The sequence below is a fragment of the Nyctereutes procyonoides genome, unplaced genomic scaffold (assembly GCF_905146905.1).
Source record: "Nyctereutes procyonoides isolate TBG_1078 unplaced genomic scaffold, NYPRO_anot_genome, whole genome shotgun sequence".
NCBI lineage: Eukaryota > Metazoa > Chordata > Mammalia > Carnivora > Canidae > Nyctereutes > Nyctereutes procyonoides.
In genome coordinates this window covers 68,024,460-68,031,391 of record NW_026575125.1, presented here as the reverse complement: position 1 = coordinate 68,031,391, position 6,932 = coordinate 68,024,460, and the positions used below count along the sequence as shown (strand labels likewise).

General features: G+C 42.8%; 1 pseudogene; it reads left to right on the top strand.

Annotated features, from left to right (window-relative positions):
- Positions 1 to 1,060: 1,060 nt before the first annotated feature.
- LOC129517979 (E3 ubiquitin-protein ligase RFWD3-like) lies at positions 1,061 to 2,157 on the top strand (annotated as a pseudogene).
- Positions 2,158 to 6,932: the final 4,775 nt, after the last annotated feature.

The following is a 6,932-nucleotide window of genomic DNA, read 5'->3' as shown; positions in this document are numbered from 1 at the left end:
TGCTCTTCCCCTAATTGTGACCTTGTTCTGTGGCCCCAGATATGCTGTGTAATTTTCCAGTCTTGCAAGTAATAAACTTTTATTTTTTCTAAGTTTCTTGATGGTTGTTGCTAAGGACATCTTGCAATCATAATAAGAAACACAAAGGCCAGTCCAACCACAACATTAATTATTGATGGGTTAAGACCAACACAAAACACAGTGTCATTAAACCTGTAGCTTCAAAATTATGTAGTTAATTAATTTGTCTTTTCTTCTTTAATAATTGATCTAAATTTTGTAATATGGTTCCTCTCACAGTATAAGCTATAGATACCAACATCAGAAAACTCACTTGATGCTTGGTAAAATGTAGATTCCTGAAACTCAAGCTATATCTGCTAAATGAAAGTAGAGCCTATGAATCTGAATTTTGACAGACATTTCCAGCTGAATCTAATGCAGAATGACATCTAACCATATTACTAACATGACTCCTGTCTGTGGTGAGTTAGACAAGAGTAACTGCTGACAGAAAGTTAGTAAAACTGACTTGTATCTGCTGGAAATTGTGTCAGTGTTTGCCAAGGCATAGTCCTCAGGGCTCTGCTTGCTGAAGATGTTCTAGAAAAATTTTCTATGCTCAAATAGATTTGTGGTACGACCATATTACTTATTTCTCTTAGAGAGTCCCAGTGAATAATAACATATTAAAAGTTCTGAGAAGTCCTGCATTAAAAGAGAAACTTTAACCCAGCATTTCTCAAACTTATTTAACTATGAAACCTTTTATTATCATAAACCTATTAACATACTATAGAATGGGTATGCTAATATGAGTGCATTTAGAAAATAATGTTCTAATGTTTTGCTGTTAAATATGGTATTGGCATTTATAATATTATTGAATTATTTTCCATTTTTAGTTTATTAAGATTTTTTTTATTTTTAAAGGTTTTTTTTAAAAATCAGAGATAATATTGGAATATATTTTAAAATGAGGGATATAGTAGTTCTTTCAAAGAAACCGCTGCCAGTGCAGCAATTTTCCAAGCCCCACAGTGTCCTCCCAATGCTAGTGATGGCTCGTGAAGCAATGGAATATAATCTTCATATGCAATTAGAGCATCATGTTGCAAAACAGCCTGTTCCTGCTGAAGTGGTCAGCAGCCAGGTGGGACTGCACCTGCTCCAGCCTGCTCCACATGTGTCTTTTGGCCTGACAGAGGAAGGGGAGCTGTGGGGAGAAGATCATGTGGAGAACATTAATCCAGGAGCTTCGGAGGAGCATAGGCAGAGATCTTGTGTTAACTACCCTGACCGAGTGTCTTCATTGGATTCAATGAACAGTTTCATCAGTGGGCTTCAGAGACTTCATGGCATGCTGGAATTCCTGAGACCTCCATCAGACTGCAACGTGGGACCAATGAGATCGAGTAGGATGAGGGGATCTGCTTCACGCAGGTCAAGAACTGCAGGGTAGCAGAGGACAGACAGTGCCAGGTCCAGAGCACCACCAATAGATGCCTACTTTCAAGTGAGCCAGACCAAGCCTCATTTGCCAACCACCTCCTGTGATTCAGAGACCAGAAATCCTGTCTCTGAAGACTTGCGGGTCTCGAGTAGTTCTAGTTCTGAGAATGATAGCTCCACAGAGTTTGAAGAAGTTGTTGCCCAGGCAGAGGAAACTAGAGCTGCTGTTTTAGAAAAGCAAGTAGGAGGTACCTCAGCACAGCAAGAAGTTACATGTATCAGTGGAGGAGAGACCTTCCCCAGTCTCCCTAGAAGATGAACCCCCTTCTACCTTCTGTTCCTATGGATGATGAAGAAGGGGACACTAGCACAATATTTTTGGAGCACATGACCAATGCTAGGGATCATCACATTTCAACATTATACTGTGGGTACCTCTTTGGGTATAAGTGCATTTCTAAGTGGCTAAAGGGACAGGCACAAAAATGTCCTCAGTGCAACAAGAAAGCCAAACACAGTGACATTGTTGTTCTTTACGTCCGAACCCTGGGAGCTCTGGACACTAGTGAACATGAGCGCATGAAAAGTTCCTTACTAAAGGAGCAGATGCTAAGGAAGCAGGCTGAGTTAGAATCAGCACAGTGCTGGAGCCAGCTTCAAGTCCTCAGAGACGAATGCAGCAAGCTTTATGATCCATCAGACTGAATCACTTACCTTTCTCCAAACCTGTCATGTGTTTTTCCTGCTTCCATACCACTCTGCATGCTGTTAACTCTAACTAGACTATTTCTGTTCTTATGTCTACTGGTGAGATGCTTTCTATTAAATTCCATAGCTCTACTGCTACATCTTCCTGAATTCTTCCCTGATCTAGCCACCATTTATAATTTGCCCTGCTCTAAAACATTGTCTTTATCGTTCTTATATTCTATCTTGTGTTTGTACACTTAGCTTATACCAATACCCACTTCATGCCTGGAAGAACCAGAAGTTTCTTGAAGATAGGGGCCATGTCCTATTGATCATTGTATCCTCTTTATAGCATGTGGGTCAGTCTGTTGTGTATTCTAGTTGCTCAACAAATGTTTGTTGAACAAATTTATATGAATAAAAACAATAAATGAAACTGTATTTCTGTTTGAGTGAGAGATCTCATGTTTTAGCACTGGGATATGTGGGCAGAGGCCTATAAGACCACACCGTATAACTCATTCCCATTAGTTGGGAAAAAAAAAAAAGATGGGCAAGTTCTCCTGTCATGGGGCTGGAGCACTAGCTCTGAAGGATATTTTGCTTCTTTTTATTTAAAAAGACCATTAGTCCTCAAGGACTGAAAAATTTTGGGAAAAGTATCTAGTGAACATTGAAGACATAGACATCCACAGAAAAAAATATGTACATATGAGTAACATGACAATGCTAACCTCCAAGCAGAAAATTTGGATACAACTTGTTTGTTTTACAGTATAGTTAACGGGGATGGTTAAAAGTCTCACTGAGTTGCCACTTATCCAAGAAGTCATCGGACACTCTGAATTAGTTTGGAGAATTTGATAATATGCACTTAGAGACAGAGGCAGGATACGGATGCACAAAATAAATCTGATGAGTCATTGCAGCAAAATTCCTAGGATGACAACATAAGGAAGCAGGGATTTATTGAGCTAAAAATTGTAACAGGAAAGCAAAAGACAATGATAATGCTTGATTCTTTTTCTTTATTGCAGTTCAATTTGCCAACATATACCATTACACCCAGTGCTCATCCCATCAAGTGCCCCCCTCAGTGCCCGTCACCCAGTCACCTTCACCCCCCACCCACCTCCCTTTCCACCACCCCTTGTTCGTTTCCCAGAGTTAGGAGTCTCTCATGTTCTGTCCCCTTTCTGATATTTCCCACTAATTTTTTCTCTTTCTCCGTTATTCCCCTTCACTATTTTTTATATTCCCCAAATGAATGAGACCATATAATGTTTGTCCTTCTCCGATTGACTTATTTCACTCAGCATAATACCCTCCAGGTCCATCCACGTCGAAGCAAATGGTGGGTATTTGTCATTTCTAATGGCTGAGTAATATTCCATTGTATACATAAACCACATCTTCTTTATCCATTCATCTCTCGATGGACATGGAGGCTCCTTCCACAGTTTGGCTATTGTGGACATTGCTGCTATAAACGTCGGGGTGCAGGTGTCCCGGTGTTTCACTGCATCTGTATCTTTGGGATAAATCCCCAACAGTGCAATTGCTGGATCGTAGGACAGATCTATTTTTAACTCTTTGAGGAACCTCCACACAGTTTTCCAGAGTAGCGGTATCAGTTCACATTCCCACCAACAGTGTAAGAGGGTTCCCCTTTCTCCACATCCTCTCCAACATTTGTGGTTTCCTGTCTTGTTAATTTTCCCCGTTCTCTCTGGTGTGAGGTGGTATCTCACTGTGGTTTTGATTTGTATTTCCCTGATGGCCGGTGATGTGTAGCATTTTCTCATGTGCTTATTGGCCATGTCAATGTCTTCCTCTGTGAGATTTCTGTTCCTGTCTTTTGCCCATTTCAGGATTGGATTGTTTGTTTCTTTGGTGTTGAGTTTAAGAAGTTCTTTATAGATCTTGGATACTAGTCCTTTATCTGATATGTCATTTGCAAATATCTTCTCCCATTCTGTAGCTTGTCTCTTAGTTTTGTTGACTGTTTCTTTTGCTGTGTAGAAGCTTCTTATCTTGATGAAGTCCCAATAGTTCATTTTCGCTTTTGTTTATTTTGCCTTCATGTATGTATCCTGCAAGAAGTTATTGTGGCCAAGTTCAAAAAGGGTGTTGCCTGTGTTCTCCTCTAGGATTTTGATGGAATCTCGTCTCACCTTAAGATCTTTCATCCATTTTGAGTTTATGTTTGTGTCTGGTGCAAGAGAGTGGTCTAGTTTCATTCTTCTGCATGTGGATGTCCAATTTTCTCAGCACCATTTATTGAAGAGACTGTCTTTCTTCCAGTGGATAGTCTTTCCTCCTTTGTCGAATATTAGTTGACCATAATGTTGAGGGTCCACGTCTGGATTCTCTATTCTGTTCCATTGATCTATGTGTCTGTTTTTGTGCCAGTACCACACTGTCTTGATGACCACAGTTTGTAGTACAATCTGAAAGCTGGCATTGTGATGCCCCCAGCTATGGTTTTCTTTTTCAATATTCCCCTGGCTATTCTGTTTTTTTTCTTTTCTGATTCTACACAAATCTTAAGATGATTTGTTCCAACTCTCTGAAGAAAGTCCATGGTATTTTGATTGGGATTGCATTAAATGTGTACATTGGGAGGTGGGGCAAGATGGCGGAAGAGTAGGGTCCCCAAGTCACCTGTCCCCACCAAATTATCTAGACAACCTTCAAATCATCCTGAAAACCTACGAATTTGGCCTGAGATTTAGAGAACAGCTGGAATCTTACAGTGAGAAGAGTTCACGCTTCAATCAAGATAGGAAGACGGGGCGGTGGGGGGGTTGGGGAAGAAATAAAGAAACAAAAGGCATCCAAGGGGAAGGGGCCCTGCGAGGAGCCGGGCTAAGGCTGGGGCGAGTGTCCCCAGGACAGGAAAACCCTGCCTGGAGAAGCAGGAGTTTCACCAATCTTCCTGGACAGAAAGGCGCTCACAGGGAGTTAGAGCATGATCCCAGGAGGGGCGGGGATGCCCTCAGGCTCCCTGGGACACTAACAGAGCACCTGTGCCCCAGGGAGAGCGGGCCACACCCCGCGGCCGAGCTCCCTAAAGGGCTGCAGCGCTCGCCCTGCGGCCTGGGAGCAGCTCCGAAGGCTGAGACAGAGGCTCCTCGCAGAGGGGGCTGCGCGGCCCAGGAGCGTGATTCCAATAGCACAGGCTCGGGAACACAGGGCGCCAGGGACACAGCCCAGGATCCGGCGTTCCCCCCGGGACAGGCAGAGGCCGAGAGGGCACAGGACAGCAAGGACACTCCTGCCGCCGTTTGGCCACGAGCGGAGCAGATCAGCGGCCCTGCCCCCAGAGCATCCAGGGCCCTAAACATGGAGAGCTCCATAGTTACTGCAGGAGCTGAATCCAGGGCTACAGAGCTGGCCGCTGCCACTGTGGTTGTTCCTCCTGGGGCTTCACAGGATAAACAATCCCCACTGAGGCTCACAGTACCTCAACGGATAAACAGCTTAAACACCTTTCACTGAACCCGGCACCAGGCAGGGGGCTGAGCAGCTCTGCCAAGTGCTAACACCTGAAAATCAGCACGGCAGGCCCCTCCCCCAGAAGACCAGCTAGACGGACCAGTGATACTCCCCCGTGTTCCAATACAACTTGTTTTTGGCCACTCTGCACTGAGCAAAATGACTAGAAGGAAAACCTCACCTCAAAAGAAAGAAACATTCCTCTCTCCCACAGAGTTACAAAATTTGGATTACGATTCAATGTCAGAAAGCCAATTCAGAAGCACTATTATAAAGCTACTGGTGGCTCTAGAAAAAAGCATAGAGGACTCAAGCGACTCCATGACTGCAGAATTTAGATCTAATCAGGCCAAAATTAAAATCAATTAAATGAGATGCAATCCAAACTAGAGGTCCTAATGACGAGAGTTAACGAGGTAGAAGAACGACTGAGTGACATAGAAGACAAGTTGATGGCAAAGAGGGAAACTGAGGAAAAAAGAGATAAACAATTAAAAGACCATGAAGATAGATTAGGGGAAATAAATGACAGCCTGAGGAAGAAAAACCTACATTTAATTGGGGTTCCCGAGGCCGCCAAAAGGGACAGAGGGCCAGAATATGTATTTGAAAATATCATAGCTGAAAACTTTCCTAATCTGGGAAGGGAAACAGGCATTCAGATCCAGGAAATAGAGAGATCCCCCTGTAAAATGAATAAAAAACTTTCAACACCTCGACATTTAATAGTGAAGCTTGCAAATTCCAACGATAAAGAGAAGATCTTTAAAGCAGCAAGAGATAAGAAACCTAAACTTTTATGGGGAGAAATATTAGATTAACAGCAGACCTCTCCACAGAGACCTGGCAGGCCAGAAAGGGCTGGCAGGATATATTCAGGGTCCTAATTGAGAATAACATGCAGCCAAGAATACTTTATCCAGCAAGGCTCTCATTCAGAAGAGAAGGAGAGATAAAGAGCTTCCAAGATAGGCAGGAACGGAAAGAATATGTGACCACCAAAACTAGCTCTGCAAGAAATTTTAAGGGGGACTCTTGAAATCCATTTTAAGAAGAAGTCCAATGGAACAATCCACAAAAACAGGGACTGAATAGGTATCATGATGACACTAAACTCATATCTTTCAATAGTAACTCTGAACGTGAATGGGCTTAATGACCCCATCCAAAGGCGCAGGGTGTCAGACTGGATAAAAAAGCAGGACCCATCTATTTGCTGTCTACAACAGACTCACTTTAGACATAAAGACACCTACAGCATGAAAAATAAAAGCTTGGGGAACCATTTACCA